This window comes from Crocodylus siamensis, chromosome 5 (assembly GCF_052110815.1).
Source record: "Crocodylus siamensis isolate JL-2025a chromosome 5, ASM5211081v1, whole genome shotgun sequence".
Lineage (NCBI taxonomy): Eukaryota > Metazoa > Chordata > Crocodylia > Crocodylidae > Crocodylus > Crocodylus siamensis.
Window position 1 is genome coordinate 122,131,843 of NC_143399.1, and position 20,107 is coordinate 122,151,949.

Consider the following 20,107-nt stretch of genomic DNA (forward strand, 5'->3'; position numbering starts at 1 on the left):
TGGATGTCCTACTTCCACATCTACTTCCCACTGTGGCCATGGGAAGAATACTCCCTGCCCCCATCACCTCTATCTATCTCTTGTAGATAAAGAGCTTTGTTAAAAAGAGACCACCTTCTTGGCTTTAGACTTGTAGGCATAGGCAGCCTCTTTATGTGGAACATGGCAGAGTGGGCAGGGATGACAGGGCAGACAGCGAAAGCAGAGGAAAAGGATCAGAGTGGCACTGAGAGGGCACAGGCTTAATTTGTGGCACTCCTGCCAAAAAAGTTGGCCCCACTGCCTTAGATGTAAGTCATTACTGTGGTAGATTCAGTTTACTGCTTTATCTCCCAAAATCAACCCAAGCTCATCAGGGGCAATAATTAATGTGATGCACAAGTGTTAAGAAATGTTCACATGATTTTGTGTGAATGTATTGCACCCTGAAGCAGTCTTTACCCGTTTAAAAAAATTTTTTAGGCGGAATGTAGAATACAGGATTTGAAAGCAAGCATGCAAGGCTTTCAACATTTGGATGCCCCTTAACTTGACATCCTGTTGCTTCATGGTATGTTAACAAACATGATGCAACAAAATCCATGATGCAGCAACAATCAGATACGGAACTATGGCATTAAATGGTTTTCTGCATTATCTAGTTATAATAATGTTATTAGTGGTTAACTACTTGAGATGTGTTTAGGTATGAAATGTTAATAATCCTTGCTTATGCTTCAGTTGATTTCAAGGTGGTTTATAGAGAGGACTTCTGTTGTTGTCACCATTTTAGAGATGAAAAAATAGAAGCAAAGACTAGGATTCATTGTTCCAAAATCATACAGCCATCTAACTGTACAATAGGAGCTACACCACAGGCCACCCAAGTCCCAGTTCAGCACTTCATCGGTACATCAGCCATATTGTCCTATTTTATTCAGATTTGGCTGATTCAGAGGGACAGTGATTCGATTCGGTAATTTGAATCACTGTCCCTATTTGATTTGGCCATTTCAGATCTGAAGATTTGGTGCCGATTCAGAGATTTGGCCACAGACTAAATAAGCAACAGTCCTTAACCATGTTGGACATAGCTGCCTCCAGCTAAAAAGTCTGTTGTGGTGAGCAGAGCAGAGAAGGAAGAGGTGTGGGGGCTCAATGCCTCCACAGTGAAGGAGGGAATGAGGCTGGGACAAGTTGCCCAGACAGGGCAGTGGGTGCAGGGCTTAGAGAAGGGGGTTTCCACCACTGCGTGCTACCAGTCCAGGAAGGCATGGGAGTGGACACATGCCCCTGGATCTGCGTGGGGTGGGCTATGCTGGGCTGTGCTCTGGACAGGCAGTGGAAGGCACTGGGAGTGGGAGCTCTGCCCTGCCACTGCTTGTCTAGCCAGTGCAGGGGTTGCGGGGCATGAGATATGGGCATGGCAGTGCTGGGAGCTCTGCCCTGCTGCTACTTGTCCAGCCGAGGTGGAAGGGTGTGGGATGTGACTGTCCAGCACTGGGAGCGGGGGTTATGCCCTGTTGCTGCATGTCAAGCCAGGGTGGGGGGCAGGGGGCGCAGGATGCGGGTGTGGTAGTACTGGGAGCAGGAGCTATGCCCTGCTGCCACTTGTCCAGCCTGGGCGGAGGAGTGCGGGATGTGGGTGTGGCAGTGCTGTGAGTGGGGGCTCTGCCCTGCTGCCACTTGTCCAGCTGAAGCAGGGGAGTGTGGGACATGGGTGTGGCAATGCTGGGAATGGGGGCTATGCCCTGCTGCAGCTTGCCCAGCCAGGATGGCGAAGCACTGGACAGTGCCACTGTGCTGCCTCAGACAAGTGGCGTGCAGCAACAGAAGCCTCTCCAGCCTCCCAGTACCTCCCAGATAAGCCATGGCTTTTCCCCAGCTGGGCAGTGGCAGGGCATGGGGTGGGCGCATGCACCCACATTGGGGCAGGCCTGGCAGCAGGGGCTATGAGGAATTTTAGGGTGGGTGCAGCCCCCCCCCCCCCATAGCCCCCACTCCACTGTGCTCAGTGAGGGAGGCAGAGCCACGGCTGCTCTCAGGCTGCAGCTGGGGCTAGCTGCCTGGAGCGCAGCCCAGCTTACCCCGCACAGATCCACAGGTACACGTCCATTCCCATGCCCTTCCGGACCAGCAGTGTGCAGAGGTATGCAGTGGCAGGAGTCCCCCTCCCTGAGTCCTGCGCCCCCCCCCGGCCTCAGCTGGGCAGCTTGTCCCAGGCCCAACCCCAATCCCCCCTTGCTGTGGGGACATTGATCTGCCTCCCCACACCCCTTCCCTCTCCCCTCTGCCTACCACAACAGACTTACCAGCTGGAGGCAGCTGTGTCCAGCATAGTCGAGGACTGCTGCCTGTTTAGTCTATGGGCAAATCTCCGAATCAGTGCTGAATCTCTCCGAATCGATTCAGAGGCTTCTGACTCAATTCAGACCTTTTAATGGGTCTCCCAATTCGATTTGGATTCAGAGATTCAGCTGCCAAATTGGACTGAGTCTCCTCCAAATTGAATTGGCTACTGAAGTTTTGCTCAGCTCTAATTTTTACAACAATGATATAGCAATCATGACTCTGTAAACTCTGTTCATTAGGCCACAGAATTAATGTAGTACCCTGCTTAATGATAGCAGTATTTGTCTCTACCTGTCTACAGATTTAGTTTATAACTAAACTATCCTTTTAACTGTAAGGGCAATAAAGCTTATTTGTTTTTAATGAATGCATAAATTCTACAGAAGATGGTGAGGCCACAGGAGAAACAGACAATAGTACCACAGAATAGCTTGACCTCACTCCTGGCTAGCTCAAATAGTTCAAAATGCATTGCTCTGTTTAACAGTAGTGCATGTTCAGAATTTTGCCTTACAATATTTTAATGCAGATACTGCAGGATCCAAATTCAAAAAGTTCCAGTAGGCCTGGATTTTGTGACTATTTTGGATTTTCAGTGAGAAAAATCAAAACAACAAATGTCATCTAGCATTGAACTACTCTGAGTTCTAACACAGTTTGCTGAAATGAAATAAAATACTTTAAAGTCACTTAGACACTGAACTGCATCTGCCCACAGTGCTAGACTGCCACAAGATAATTGTCATTCAAGTGCCTTATGTCCCTATCTTGCCCAATTCACCACCATCCCTGGATAGATTACAACATTTAGGGCACCACCAATATCAGTTGGAAAAATTTGAGAACTTTCTGCTGAAAATTTTAATACTTTACATTTTTGTCCTGATGGGTAGAACAAATGTTGAAATATCAAAATTTCCCATGAAAAAGGAATCCTGATGGAAGACTTGAGTATATACAACTAAAATTCAATCATCCTCCCTAAACTGACAGCCATGAAAAGCATTAATCTCAGCATATTTCATAGAACAGTTTAAGGCATGGTAGATTTACATTTCCACTAGCAACGTAATCATCAGAAGACAGAATGTGATAATTTTAGCACATCACATGCTAGCTGTATCAAGATTGCAGTGCTAAAAACATACAGGGGTTTTTTAAGTTTTCACTAACAAGTGAGTGCCATAAAGATATACAGAATAAAATATGAGTGAAAGGGTTGCCTGATTGCTATTTACTGTTCTTTGTGTTTCTGGGTCACATTCATAGCTGGTGTAAATTGGCATTATTTCAATGATTGCCATAGACCGTATTATTTTCCTTTTGATTTCCTTTTGGCTTGACTTCTCAAGACATGTCTACTTGGGGAGGGAAGGGATTAACGAGGACAACCAAACAACTAGATGAACTCCTCAGCTAGTATAAATTGGTGTTGCCTTTAATAGAGCAGTGTCAGTTTAAACCAGGGGTGGGCAAAATGTGGCCTGGGGGCTGGACGCAGCCTGCCAGACCATTCTGTCTGGCCTGTGAGGCCCCTAAAAAGTTAGAAGATTAATATTAATTTGCCCTGGGCTGCCTGTCATGCTGCCCTCGATGGTTTGCTAAAACTCAGTAAGCAGCCTTCTGCCCAAAATAATTGCCTGACCCTGGAACCCATGGAAAAATCTGACCTAAGATTAAGAAGACCTCAATCTTCATGTGAAATCTCCACCCGCAGCAGTTTCTTCAGCATGAGAGACTCTCTCAGCACTTTTTGTTTTCTTTGCACAAAGATAAAGTACAAGAGCAGCGAGAGAATTCCTATAACATCTTTTTGTTATAAAGATCCCAATTCTCTTAGTTTACTCTGATCATGATCTTACTCTGATAGTACTCTCTCTGCAAGTAGTGGGTCTGTTTCCAGAGTTAGTTAGTACTCAGTGGTTGAATCTACATGAGACTTTACTGAGGAGTTACCTATTAGACTCTGCAGTAAAAGTCTCAGTATCTACACACGTGGCCTTATTAGGCCTCAGGGAACTAATAAACTCTGTAGCCTGTAAATGCAAGTACTAACCTACTGCAGAGTTTTTTCATGTGCAGCAATGCATGTGCAGACACTGACTTAGCTGGCTTAGGCATGAAGGTGCTTTGGTGCGGGGGCTCCCTGATGGCTATGCCTGCACCAGAGCATCCTCATGCTCCAGCCATCCCTTCAGCAGTGTGTTAAGCCTGGTCAGAGCAGTCCTGGTCTGGCAGGGTGACCCATGGGCTCCCTACCAGCTAGGGCTGCTCTGATCTGGCTCAATGTGCTGTGGTCCTGGCAGCACCCAGGAACAATAAACTCTGGCACAATATGCACCGAAGTTTATGCCGCATTACTATGCACATATAGACATGGCCCTAAGAGTGGCAAAATCTATCCATTATTATCTGGTCAGTAGTGACCTGGGTTAATTGCAGTTTATCACTATTTACTACAGCAGCATTAACAGGAATCGCTAAGAGATAGCATGTCATTACCGATAAATAACTTGTGTACACTAATGCTAAATGTTTCTTAACGCATATATTTCAATTACTATGTTAAGTGAAAAATGTAAGGATTTTTAGTTATTACATACGGAGGGAAAAATACTGGTAAACAAAAACAACCACCAATTTTGTACTTGTTGTTGGGGCCTTGTTACACGTTGCACTTTGAGATGCTTAAATGTTGATTGATGTTAGTGTGAGCTTGAGTTTGGAGTAAGACCTTAAGGCTAAAAATGTTCTCTGCCTCCCCCCCCCCCCCCGGCACAGCTCTGACTTGCCACTACACAGTTGGCAAGTAGGGGCTGATTAGGAGCTAGAGCTGTGAGTAGCCACTACGGGGCTGCTGAGCCCAGACAGGCTTCTTTCCCTGCTTTTTGTGTAGATATATGACAGCTGGGTTTGGGGAGGTGGAGGGAAGGGGAAGAGAACATGAAACAGGGAGGCAGAGAGTCAATGGGATGGGGGTGGGTATGAAATTGGAGGTGGAAAGGAAATGGGGGTGGGGAAAGGGTGGGAAAATGAAGGAAGTTAGCCACTGAAAGGTCAAATAAAACGAAGTTTAAAAAAAACAATTTAAAAAGAAAGAGGAAGTGAATTAAAGGTAGTGTGTTTTAATGAATTGGGATTGGAGTGTGGAGGATGCTGGTTGTGATTCCTGGGGTGGCTGGGAGGTGGGAGCAGTGAAGGAAGGTGCTTTTGGGGGAGCTACTCTCACATAGCAAAATGGAGACCTGATCCAGCCTTCTTTCTTGTTCCACCCCACCCCACTCTTGTACTCATCTGTGCCTTGTGACCTGGCTAGCTGGAATGTGCTTTGCAGGCTGTTTTCATGGGGTTGCCTCCCTGGGGAGTGAAAAGGTCCCAGCCCCAGCAGCAGGAAGGGTAGTTGGCTTGTGCCAGAAACACCCCCTTCAGCAGTAGAGTTCAGGGGTAGAAAGTTTGCCCACATAGAACAGGAGGGTAGGTGAGGGGCACTGCATCCTGGGATGCTGGAGGACTGCAATTTAGGCAGCTCATCTGTGGGGCGTAGCCACACATTAATGGGACATGAGCTGGGTAACACGGACCAGAGATAAACCTGCCCTGGAGTGGCATAACTTTAAGGCACCCAACGTGTGTGTAAAACTGGTTTTGAGTGTTAATATGTGGACAATCCTGGGGTGAAGAGCTCAGGAGCTGCCTAAAATGAATGTGTTACTAACAAGGCCCAAGGTCTCTTAAAAGCATAGCTACCTTGAATGTCAAACAGTGGTGATATGCTGATATCAAATATTATACAAGTGCTACACTTTATGTGTAACAGACTTGAAAAGAATACCTTTTAAAAAAACATATAGCAGAAAGTACACCTGACTTGTCCTCACTTTACACATCTCATCATGACATAGGTTCTATGCTAGCTCATCTGAAAAGTAAAAAGAGTTTCCTCTTCCCACTTCAACAAGCCACCAAAAACACATGGTATGGCTATCTCTTTTCTGAGGAGGCACAAGGCAGAAGTGCCTGAGGCTATTTCCTGTCAAAAGCAATAGATAGAGCTGTGTGGAGAACGCATACAGCAGCACTACACCTGAGGAAAAGAAGGGTTTGGTAATGTCTCTCTCACAAACACTAGCATTGCGCACAATTTTTTTGTTAAGGAATGAGATGGCAATTAACTTGCATTAAGTTTCACCTGATTGGTTCCCTAAACACAAACTTTCAAAAGGGAACTATTACCAAAACTCCCACAAATCCCTTGTGCCTGCTCCTTACAATTGAGCTATTGAATTTTTTTAAAATTCACAGTTCTGTAATAACAGCAGCTCTGATGCTAACATCCACCCTAACCTTTCCTGTATCTATTGACATTCCCAGCTGACATTCTGCTTTGGCCGCATTCATTTATAAGGGAGGGCATCTGGGGCAGCCAGAACCGTTTATAAAGAATGCCAGCACAAACTCCAATCTAAACTGATATTTCTAGAAGAGCCTTTTTTTTTAACAACTGCTCATTTCCGGCAGTATATCACCAACCTAATATTATCGCTTCCTGCAGGCTTTTTGCTAGTTCATGTCTGTCACATACCAACAGATTTTCAGCAGACATACTTTTCATCAAGAATCAGGTATAGCTATTCATTTGTTATCAGAATTCATTCTCAACATGATAAAACCACTGAAGGAAGAGTTGATTGACAGGAAGGGACATTACTTCAGCCTTCTGGATGACATTGACTGTAGCGAATTAGAAACACTTCTCCGTTACCTGTCCTTTCAAGAAGAAAAAGCGCTTTGTGCTTCCAAAAGGATTGGCTTCTTCCCAGCATTTGTTTCAGGTACATACTGATGCAGGTCATGTATGTGAAGTTTATTTTATCTTGTGATTTTACCTACCAAACTAGAGAACAAAACAAAGTCACATGCTACTGTCTCTCAGCACTTTCATTGCAACCAATATTTTTTTATTCTCTTTTCTTTTTTTTCCCCATTTATTTCCTGTCTGGAAGGAATGTGTGCAGAGGGATTTTATTTTTAGTAAAAAATCTTTTCTACCTGCTATAAAATTAATGAATATCTAATATCAGGCAAAATATGAAAAGTGTATTCCCCTGAGGCTCCCACACCTGTATGCAGTACACCCAAGTACAGGTACATAAGTACCACTGTAGCAGACTCAGAAATGCCACTGACAGACATGATAAAGAAGGTGTTTTCCTACTTCAACATAAATACAGTTGAATACATTACGTTAGCACTACAGTAGGAAAAGCATTTGGGATAAACAGGGAGTTGGATTAAAAGGTTTTCTTTCAGGAGAAGTAAAAATCTTAGACACAAATTATAGCACAGGAATAGCTCCATGTTGGTTTTTTTAAAAACATGCTGATAAGCAAGAGGCTTTCCTAATTAGAGAAGCTAAAGAATGCATAATTAAACAAGGCATGGCATGCATGTGATTATCCCTTACAGATAAATTGTTTAGCCTGAAATGGGGCACATTCTAATAAAATCTGAGATTTCTATTTCAAGCTAATCTAAAGTATTTTTGCATGTTAGATTATGATCCTTAACGTGAGCATTTTCAAAAGTGTGAGGCTAATTGTGCTAACAATAATCTCATTACTGGACTTTTTAAAAAGTCTTTTGTATATTTTAGCTGCTGCAGGAATGTTTTAGGAGGCAGCCAGAAATGCAGCTGGTAGGAGCAGCAGCTGCACTGGGGAAGGGGGAGTGTGTGGGGAAAAATGGAGTCCCCCAGAATCCCTTGGACCCAGATCTACATATATGAAAAGGTCTCATGCTCTGGGGACACTAAAACCTTGGTTTTCTCTTCTTGCCCCCAAACCCCTTCTTCCTCCCCACAGAGGGGCCACCCAGAGACTCCATCCAGTAGAAGCAATCAAACCAGGAAACTTTGCATATTGGGCTAACTCATGTTCTCAGAGGTTAATACAGTAGTCCATTTGGTTCAGGGTGTTAGGGTAATGTGGCTATAGTACATAAGACACATGAGACAGCATGGGTATCTTTCCACAGTACTGCATTGTGCCATGCAGACATACCTTTCCTTACTTATGCTTCTTGTGGCTGTTGAAAGCCAGCAGAGAGACTGCAATGCTCTCTTGTAGGAGGACACGCTGTACAGCTTTTTGAAAGAAGTGATTATTAGACCTTTGTGAGAAACCACTTCTTCACACTGTCAGTCTCTAGATTGTTTCATAATTATCCTTCTTTCTCAAAACTTCCTCCCAAAAAGACACTTACAATTCTGCCACTCTCTTATACCCCCAACAAAATATTCTGAAGTATTGAACTCGATGCCAACAACAGTTTTATTCTTCCTCTTTCCTAAAACCAAGTTTGGTTCCAGCAAGATATTTACTAATCAATCTTTTCTTTTGTTCTCTGGCATTACAGAATTCAAATGAAGCAAAGGGAACATGGGAAGATGAATAACTTATCTCACTTTTAGATTTGAATTTGCCACCATGGTGCAGTCTCCTGTAGTTGAAGATGCACATCCACAATTGGTCACTTTTGTCTGTAGCCTAGGTGTTTGCTAGATTTTCTGGGCCATTCTCTCACAGAGAAACATGTAGAAGTGATGTTCTGTCTCATTTGTTTGAGAGAAGACTCCATCCCCTTCTGATCAATGATAACCTGGGCTGATGTATTCACACTTTTCTTGGGTGAACCACAGCACTGAAGTACACCCCTGCATAAAGTCTTTAGTACATGGGACTTCCAACAGGTACTGAAGACCATATTACTTCAGCAACACAGGCTGCTGTAAACATATCAAGCCAGCCCTTTGTGGCATGGCAGTGACAGAAATGCCAGCATTTCTGCATGTGGCATGGTGGCGGTGAAATTGCTGGCACTTCTGCTACTGGGGTGTCCACCAGTGACATCCTGGCAGCAGAGCCAATTTCAGGGGGGGCACGAGTGCTCTCTGTGCCTAACAGCTGGAGCGCTCACTCTTGGGGGGGAGCCCCAGCACTCTCAGCGGGGGCACATGTCCCTCTGTGCCTCCCCTATGCATTGCTTATGCATGAAGTCTTTAGTACTGTAACCTTCTGTGCCTCTGTCCCTGAGTGTCGCATGTCTGGGTTTCTCTCGAACTTCGCCATCATGTTCTGGGCTGCATGGCAAGCTACTAGGAGTGGCCTTGGGTCAGCTCCCCAGGGGTCTCACCTGCCACATCTTTGATGGTGATGGTTTTCTAGCGGTAGGATGATGTCTGGTCCTGTCTCCCCAGTACTTCCCCTCGGTTGTCCTCGTGGCTATTGCTTCTTGGGGCTCCACCTCCCCTACACCCCGCCTAATGCCAACTGTAAAGTTGTCCATCAGGGCCAGTGTTCTGGCTCTCACTGATGCTTGGTTACTTAGGGGCTGCACCTGTGGGCTACAGGTGGTACTTGCACCGAGTGTCCGCTGCTGCCCTCCAGTGTCTTCCAGTTCACGCAGTGCCTAACTCCACCCGGGACTCAGGACCCCTTGTCACGTCATTCCCTCCCCGGGTTTGGTACCTGTTGTCTGGTGTCCATGCCCAGGTTCCGGCTCTGTTGTCTTCGCTGGTGTCCCAGTTGCTGCTGTTGCTGGCTTCCATCCATGCTGGCTTCGTAAGTGACTCCTTGGGTCCTTGCTGGCCCAACTTGCCTTCCATGCTTCCCCCTCTGGGATGCCACCACATTTCCTCCTCTGTGCTCTCTGGACTCTCTGGGCTGGTTGGGGACATTACTTCCAGTCCCCCCAGCTTCCTTCCTGCTGGGCCTTTTATGCTGGTGCCGGGTGGCCACCTGGCCAATCGCCCTGGCACACTTTTACAAAGTATGCCCAAACAGACATGGGAGCCATTCCCAGCTCCTCCCGGGTCTGCTGGGGGTTTTCCTTTTGATCTTCATTTCACTTTCACTGTTGCCAGCTGCCAGTGCGGTGTCCTGCCGCCTTTTTCCCACCTTTGGTAGGTTTCCTCCACATGTACATTCGAATTCCATCAGGTACAGAAGACCATATCACTTCAGCAACACAGGCTATTAGCATATGAACTCAGTCCTTTTCTATTATTGTTAATTTCCTATAGGATTTCAGGGTCTTCAACATGCTTTGTGGACTGGACTCTGGCTATTGGTAGGGCAGAATCCTGGGATGAAGACAGGGGTCAGAGGCATAGTGAGCTAATTGAGTGCCTGGGGTGGGAGGAGAAGAGGGCAGCATAGAGATATGCTAACCATTGTAGGGTGTGCAGAGGAATGTGGGTGAAGGCAAGGGAAAAATTACCTTCCCAGGCTCCTGCTCCTGCTGTAGGAGCACTAGCTCCATCATGGCAGGAGCAACCCTATGGCTGAGTTCCCTGGAAGCTGATACTGAGTCCCTGTTGCTTCCTCCCCCACAACCCCAAAATACACTGTTAGGTGTGGGGCTGCTCTGTCCTATGGCCAGACAGAGCAGTGCGGGGTTGCCCCTCCTGTGGGTGTGATCCTGGCACCCCTTCATAGACAGCATCTGGGGTTGGTGCCTTGCTCACCCCACCCTAGTTACACTATGACAGTGGTAGACAACCTTGCTGGTCCAGGGCTGTAATTAAGAGTCCTAGGAACTAAGGACCCTCATACACCTCACTACATTCTGCTCCTTGACTTTGCCTTCTCTCCTTTAAAAACACAAGAACACATATATTTTTTTTTAAAACCCCAGAAACTAAATCCCCAGCAAAACAAGTAGAGAAGACAAACTTATATCTATATAGGCATGCTTAATACATTACTGAAAGGCATTCACATACTATGGTGATGAGAACCAAATTTCAGGTGTTTTATCTATTTATTTGTTTTTCTTACTTTATTATCTGGAAGAGTGGGCACAGCACTGAGAGTCTGGAGAGCCTGAGCTCTAGCCCTGGCTCTGCCATTATTTATTACGTTGCCTTTGGAACAAGGGGCTATGACAAATCTTCCAGATGTGCAAGTACTCCTAATGTTACCAAGAGATCTCTCAGGTGCCTGGCTCTTGTGTCTGGTTTACATGCTTGCCAGATTAAACTGACAACCAAATCTGTGGTCAGAAAGGAAATGCTGCCTTGACTGGCAAAGATCGTTGGTTTGTTTGGTTTACTCCCCCTTGCTCTGTAGTCTCAGGCATAGTCCGCATGCTAGAATCATCTGGGCATATTTGCTGTCAAAATATTTATTGGTGTCATGGCTTTCTGTCTCTCTTCCTGTGGTTTAAGTTTTTTTTTTTCCTTTTTGGGTGCTCTGAAGCCTCTTGTGTTTATTGCATGATTGTTTGCATTTACAGAAGATACCAGTGATGTGTGTGGCCCAGTCCAGAGCTAGTCCAGAGTGTGGATGAGGATGGCTTTAGATGTCTTGTCATGGAACTCCTTTGCACCACATAGACATATCCTAGATACCTCTGACCACTTATTCTGTGTCTAAACAGATCTTTCTTCCTAAGACATTTTGCCACATGTGAGAGGCCTTAGCCTCTATGTTCTTGAACTTCACCCGGAAATCACAAGCAGCTAGTGCAGAATATCAAGTACTGACAGAATAAGATTGTGGCAAGACAGTGAGAGGCTGCTACTTTCTATTCCAGTTGTCTTTGTCAAATAAGTTTAAAATATAGCCCAAGTACAATGCATCACAATAGTTTAGGTCTGAAGTAACATTAGTACTGAATATCACAGCAGAAATAAAGCTGTAGCCTTCTTACTGAACAAATAGTGACATGTCACCTGGGCTCCTGCTAATATAAGATCATCCAGTCATGTTTAAGAATCCAGGCAGATTCCTAGATTGCAGGTATTTGAGTGGGTGACAGCAGACACCTGCTGTTGGTTACAAAGAATTTTCATGTATTTTTCTTCTCGTAGCTTTCTCCTGCCCACCAGTCATTCCTTTATCTTGCATGGGTTATTCATCTCGCTTTCATCCATGTGTGTCTGTCTTGTAGAGCTTGGGAAGAGGCACTCACTTAGCTTCACTGTAAAGAACAGAAAGCTCAGGGCTCTCAACATACTGAAACACTGCACTGTCTTCTTCCCTCATCCTCTGAATGTGACCTCTTTTTACACCCTTGACAAAAGGGACAAGACAAGCCCCGCTTGGGGAGTATATTCAGGCCAACTCAATAAATGTATCACAAGACTATCTGAGATCTCCCCAAGAGATAAAACAAGTAAATCATTCAAAGGCATTATGGTCTGGTCTTGCTGAGGTGCACACAGCTGGAGCACTTCAAAAGTACTTTAGTGACTTAAGTCTCATTAACTGGCAATACAACTTGGATTCCTAAGTCACTTGAAAATGTTACTAATTGTGATATCTTTATCAAAGGTATCTGATGGCACTAATGACATCAGCACAGGCTCTTGCTCTTTGGCCATTGTTACAAGATCAGTAGTGAACACCAATAATTATCGTGTTTCTGTTTTCCTTTTTTTTCATAAATGCTTATTGAATGTTAAAAGTGTTGTTAAGATATAAATGCAATAGAAAAAACAGGTCTGAGTTCCTTTACGTGGACTCCCGACCACAACATGACCAATGCAACATTTTCACATTTATCTTACCTAGACATAATACTGACCTTCACTGTTGTAGCTTGAGTACAAATACAAGCTTTCCCTCAATTTTGTCCTAAAGGTTTTACTTTTAGCTTTCTGTTTATTGTATCTCTTAAGAGAACCTGCTAAATTCCATTTACTGCTAAGGTTTTCCCATTTGGGTTTGGGAATACAGCTTTATCTGCTTTTTCTTCTTGTTTCTGACATTGGGAAATACTTTCCTTACCTATATATGTTTTTTTTCTTCAAAGCTATCCTTCATATTACTGTTAAATAAAATTAAAATGCTTACCTCTGCCTACTATGCGGAGAAATCCAGATATTCACCAGGAGAATTTTGGTAGGCTAACACTCCAGTGTGGTTAAAAGCTGTTACTGATGGACTTTACAGTTCCTGAAATGTCACTAAAGCCACAGAACAGATATACAGTAGCTCCCCAGTTTTCGTCTGACAGTAGAAAATACATCACAATAAGCAGGTGATATTCTAAAAAAAAGTGTGAAATTCCAAAAATATGCATGTGTGCGTGTGAGAGAGAACATGAGCAAATTCTGGGTTGTAGCCTGGCCTGTAAACAGGCATTTAAAATATGATTCAATTCTGGCATAACATCTGAATTTAGTAATGCTGCAGAAATCTATGTTCCACTTCCTATCCCCACTGTTTGACATTCAAGGTAGATATGCTTTTAAGAAACCTTGGGCCTTGTTAGTAACACATGCATTTTAGGCAGCTCTTGAGCTCTTAACCCCAGGATTGTCCACATATTAACACCCAAAATTAGTTTCACGCACACTTTGGGTGACTTAAAGTTATGCCGCTCTGGGGCACTTCAAAAGTACTTTAATAACTTAAGTCTCATTGACTGATAATACAACTTGGATTCCTAAGTCACTTGAAAATGTTACCAATTCTGATATCTTTATCAAAGGCATCTGATGGAACTAGTAACATCAGCACAGACTCTTGCTCTTTGGCCATTGTTACAAGATCAATAGTGAACACCAATAATTGCCTCTCTGTTTTCCTTTTTCTTTTCATAAATGCTTGTTGAATGTTAAAAGTGTTGTTAAGATATAGATGCTATAGAAAAAAACAGGTCTGAGTTTCTTTACATGGACTCCTGACCACAACAGACCAATGCAACATTTTCACATTTATCTTACCTAGGTATAACACTGACCTTCACTGTTGTAGCCTGAGTACAAACACAAGCTTTTCCTAAAGTTTGTCCTAAAGTTTTTACTTTTAGGTTTCTCCCTGTTTTTATCTCTGAAGAGAGCCTGTTAAATTCAGCTTACAGCTAAGGTTTTCTCATTTGGGTTTGGAGCTTTATCTGCTTTTTCTTCTTGTTTCTGAAATTGGGAAATGATTTCCTGCCCTATACGTTTTTTTTTCTTTAAAGCTATCTTCCATACTACTGTTAAATAAAATTAAAGTGCTTACCTCATGCTCATTATGCAGAGAAATCCAGATATCCACCAGGAGAATCTTGGTAGGCTAACACTCCAGTGTGGTTAAAAGCTGTTACTGAAGACCTGTGGTGAAGAGTTTATAGTTCGAAACATCACTGAAGCCACAGATATACAGAAGAGAACAGATAAGTTCCCCAGTTTTGAGCTTACCATACAAAATATACTGCAATAATCACCTGATAGTTTATAAATAGAGATTGAAAGTAATAACGTATGTGTGAGAGAGAATGAAAGAGAGAGAACATGAGCAAATTCTATGTTGTAGAATAGCATGAATGCCAGCATTTAAATTATTATTAAATTCTGGCATAACTTCTGAATTTAGTATTGGTGTAGTGATTCTTTTTCACTCTTTAGTTAGATAGCTCATCAGAGTACCTTCTGGTTTTTACCATTTGTCAGTTAAGCACTGAGATGCACACAAAAAACTTGAGATTTGCCTTTTCCATTATTATTGTTTACTTTCTATCCCTGGCTTGAATGGGACTGCTGACATGAGCTGAAGAGGATTTAAAGTCCATGGAATTTAAAACGAATGGGATTGCTTGTTTGAGAAATTAGGGAGAACTTGGGGATATGGCCATTATATAAAATATGCAACTGCTCTTACAGAAACTCCACTGAACCTTGCTCATTTGTGCTTTCAGAGTAGCGTCACGTGGACAAAATGAATGAGAAACACCTATACTTTAATATAATATGGGTTTCACTATTCCAGAAAAGGGTCTTAAGGGTTAAAAAAAAAAAGAGACGCTGCTGGGAATATTTTCTTTGCCACATAACAGAATCTTTGTGTATTTGTCAGCCGTGAAATAAAGAAATGTTTTTGGTAGAAAGAACATAAGCTTTAAATGGCCTACTATTACACTGTGTTAATCTGTAGCACTTCAGAAATCTATGTTCCACTGGTCATCTATCTGACCATCACAACTGTTTGAATGCTGGCCATTTCTGATGTAACTTTCTATATTCTTCCAAATAGTCTTGAGGAATTAGATGAAAGTGAATATAGTGGTTTCAAAAGGTATAGCTGGTTCTTTTTCCCAGGACACAAACGTTAAAAATAGTAAATTTGGCCACTCTGAACAACAAAGTAGAATTGTCTGAAAGTTTACTTGAAATATTTTGATCTTATCATGCAGTGGTACATCTCGCAAAGAAAATATGAATAGCAGTTTTTCAAAGGTAAGATCAATAATGTAATATAATAATAAAGTGAAAATATTGACTTAATCTACCTTTGCAATGATAGACAACACGTCACAAGGGAGGATGTGTTGGCAAGGTTATTTTTCATTATGTTAGACTTACCATTGCTATGGTTATAGTCTTTTTTGTGCCATTAAAAAAAAGTGGAGGCTCTACGTGGAGCCTGTTAGAGAAGTAGCACATAAATGTAGCAAGATTCCACATGCTGATAAGCATGAGTTAGAACGATTACATAGAGCCAATGTTTGATTATGTGTTTTCCTCACATCAACACTATTGTGAAGAGACCAACATGAAAATGCAATACCTTTACATGCACTGTATACTACACAGGAGAGCTCTGCTTTAGCTCTAAAGGGACCTTGTGTTATACAAGTGGATTGTAATAGAGAAGTTCTATTACTTGTGTCAGGTACTCTGACATTTGCTTAAAATCAGCTCTCTGAATACTCTTGCCATTGAACTTATTTGCTAAACATTGGCAGAAAGTAGCTGTTTAACAGCACAAAGACAATGCAAATCTCTCTTAGCAATTTGATTAAATATTCATAATATGTTTTTCTTTTTTTTAAAGAACTTGCCCAGCTCTGCCATGTGTCTGGGGACACATGCCAGTCTGAAGGCATGTCTAGGGTTAGATGCTGTAATCTGCTATGGAGTCTTCAAATGCTGCTCCAATCCCATTTCTTCTTCAAAGTACCTTATAGCTTCATAGATTCATAGATGCTAGGCTCGGAAAATACCTCAACAGATCATCAGGTCCTACCCCCTGCCTAGGCAGGAAAGAGCACTGGAGTCAGATGACTCCAGCCAGATGCCTATCTAGCCTTTTCTAAAAGACCCCCAAGATAGGGGAGAGCCCTACCTCCCTTGGAAACCCATTCCCAATTTTGGCCAACCTTACCGTAAGGTTTTTCCTGATAGCTAGCCTAAATTTGCTCTTTGTCAGTTTGTGACCATTGTTCCTTGTTACCCCAAGAGGGGCTCTGGTGAACAGAGCATCTCCGATTCCTCGCTGCGTCCCCCTAATGAACTTGTAAGCAGCCACACAATCACCTCTCAGCCTTCTCTTGTGGAGGTTGAAGAGATCCAGGTCCCTCAGTCTCTCCTCATAAGGCTTGTCCCATAAGTCCCTAAGCATATGAGTGGCCCTCCTCTGGACCCTCTCGAGTCTATCAACATGCTACTTGAAGTATGGCACCCAAAACTGGAAGCAGTACTCCAATCTGCAGTGTGACTAATACTGCATAGAGGGGAAGTATCACCTCCTTGGATCTATTTGTCACGCATCTGCTAATGCATGATAAAGTGCAGTTAGCTTTGCTGATGATTTTTCATCACACTGACAACTCATGTTCATCTTGGAGTCCACTATGACTCCGAGATCCCTTTCCACTTCTGTGCTGCTGAGAGGGGTCACTTCCCAGCCAGTAGGTGTGCTGGATATTTTTGTGCCCTCGGTGCAGCACTCTGCACTTGTCCTTGTACTGCATCCTATTGTGTACTACCCACTTTTCTAACCTGTCCAGGTCTGCCTGCAATCATTCCCTACCCTCTAGAGTGTGCACTTAACCCTACAATTTTGTATCATCTGCAAAATTGGATAAAGTACACTTCACCCCCACATCCAAGTCACTGATGAAGATATTGAAGAGTACAGGTCCAAGGACTGAACCCTGCGGGACCCCACTACCCACATCCTTCCAGGCTGATACTGATCCGTCTACTACCACTCTCTGGGTGAGACTGCTAAGCCAATTTGCACCCACCAGACTGTGTAAACATCTATGTCACAGCCTCTTAATTTATTTATGAGAATAGGATGAGATACCATATCAAAAGCATTGCTAAAGTTCAAGAAAGTGACATCCACCCCTAACTCCTGTGTCTAAGCATTTTGTGACCCTGTCATAAAACAAAACCAGACTGGTCAGGCATGATCTACCTGCTACAGATCCATGCTGGTTTCCCTGCTGCATTATTTTTCCCTCTGGACTCCCACAGATATGATCCTTCATAATCTTTTCAAAGACCTTTCCAAGCACGGAGGTGAGACTGACTGGCCTATAATGACTCAGATCCTCCTTCCTCCCCTTCTTGAAACTAGGACCGCATTGGCCCTTTTCCAGTCTTCTGGGACCTGACCCAAGCACCATGAGCACTCAAACAGCCGTGCCAGTGGTTCTGCTATGACACTGGCCAATTCTTTCAGTACCCTCAGATCCAGCTCATCCCAGCCTGCTGACCTGAACACATCCAGTCCATCCAAGTGACTCTGCACCAAGTCAGCATTGGCAGTTGTTGGGCTGGTGTCCCTCTGAGGCCCATCTAAGAACCCATTACAAAAAGACTTTTTGTTGTTTTTGTGTTGCCAGCCTCAGCTCTGTTGTTGCTTTGGCCTTTCTAACTGCCTCCTGTAAGTGCGGGCCAAGTAGGTATACTCCCCCTTGGTAGCCTTCTTTTTTGTCCTTAGGCTCCCCTGGATTCCGCTGTTTAGCCAAGGAAGTTTTTTGGCTTCTTTACCCTTTTTCCCTTGTACTGGGATAGTCTTCCTGTGTGCCCGAAGGATTGCCCCCTTTAGGAACGACCACCCTTCCTGGACTCCCATCTTGCCAATACTCTTTTCCTGCAGTGTGTCATTGACTGCACTCCTAAGGACACTGAAGTTAGCCTTCCTAAAGTCAAGCACTTCCACCCACTAGTTATCTTACCCACTCTACGTTATATAGTGAATTCAATTGATTGGTGGTTACTGTCCCCAAGGTAACTATGAATCTGCAGCTCCCCTACCAGTTCCTCCCCTGTAGCCAACATCAAGCCCAGTAAGGCATTCCCCCTAGTGGAACCATAGACCTCCTATGTTAGGTGAAGGTCCTGCACGCAGGTTAAGAGCCTACTTGAACGGTTGGATTTTACCGATTGCTCCTCCCACCAGATGTCAGGGTAGCTTACGCCCCCCGTGACAACTATGTCCCTAGACTGTACGGCCTCTGAGAGCTGCCTCAAGAATTCCAAGTCCATCTTTTCCTCTTGGTGTGGTGGTCTGTAGCAGACCCCCACCACCAAGTCCCTTTCTCCATGACCTCCATGCATCCTAACCCACAATGCCTCAATTTTCTCCTCCTCTGATCCCATTTTGATTAGGGTAGCTGTATAATGCTCCTTTACATAGAAAGCAACCCCTTTCCTCCCTACTTTGTCCTTTCTGTACAACCTGTAGCCCTCAATGTGTATCACCCAGTCATGGGTAGGGTCCCACCAGGTTTCTGTTAGCCCCACTAAATCAAAATTATTATCTGCAAGCAGAAGTGCAAATTCTTCCTGCTTGTTCCCTATGCTCCTAGCATTAGTATAGAGGCACTTGAGACCTCTGAATGGTGCCTTTGCTGTCCACCCCCCTCCATTCTGATGCCCAAAGGGCCTCTTGGTACTTACCTGGGGTGTGTTGCTGCATGTCTTTCAGTTTGTAGGTTCTACATTCTTTCCATCTCCTGCCTCCCTGTCCCCCATCATACTTAGTTTAAAGCCCAACATAGGAGGTCAGCCAACCTGTAAGAAAAGAGAATCTTACCTTTTGTAGAGAGATGAAGCCCATTGTGTCCCAGGAAGTCCCTTGCACGGAAGTGTGGATCATGGTCCAGGAAGCCAAAACCTGCATGATGGCACCAACTCCAGAGCCACGGGTTGACTTCCCTGACACAAGTGACATGATGCCTACTGCGACTGCTGACTGGGAGGATCGACAGGAAGCCCACCTGTGCCCCTGTCTTCCTAAGCCTGGTCCCCAGAGCCCTGTAGTCTTTCATGATATGGTCTGGACTAGTCCTGGCCACTTCATTTGTTCCCACATGAATGAGGACCATGGGATCGTTGTCAGAGGGCTGGATGAGGTCAGAAATTCTCGACGTGACATCCCTGATCCTGGATCCGGGCAGGCAGCAGACCTCATGCACCATGGTACTTGGATGACAGGTGGGTCCCTCTGTTCCTCCCAGCAAGGAGTCACCCACAACGATTACCTGACTGGCCCTCAGCTCACTTGGTGATGGCAGCAGGACCCTCCAGTGCACTTTCCCCCACTGCACACTCATCCAGTGCAGCCCAGGCCTCATATTTTTTCCCCAACTGCACCAGGAGAGCTGTCTCTGTGGCGAGAGGTCTGGACCCTGAGATGACCGTCCTCCCCTCACCAGCATCTGCTTCAGGGGATTCCCTCGCAGCTTCCCCTCCAGAAGTCTTGTGCTGCAGAGAATGAAAGTAGCCATCAATCTCTTCTTCAATTTCCCTGATCCCCTGCAGCCCGCTCACCTCTGTCTGGAGTTCCCTCACCTGCCCCTCCAGGGTCTCAATCCGGACACATGTGGAACAGGCAAGGGAACCCTGGCCCCCACACTACCCCCAGGCCTCAGAAGTCCCACCAGGCAACCCCCACAGACAGGGGGCCAGGGCACTGCCAACCCATCCAAGGAGCCTGTCTGGGTAGAGGCCTCACAGGATCTTGCAAAAGCATACAATGGCAACATTTGA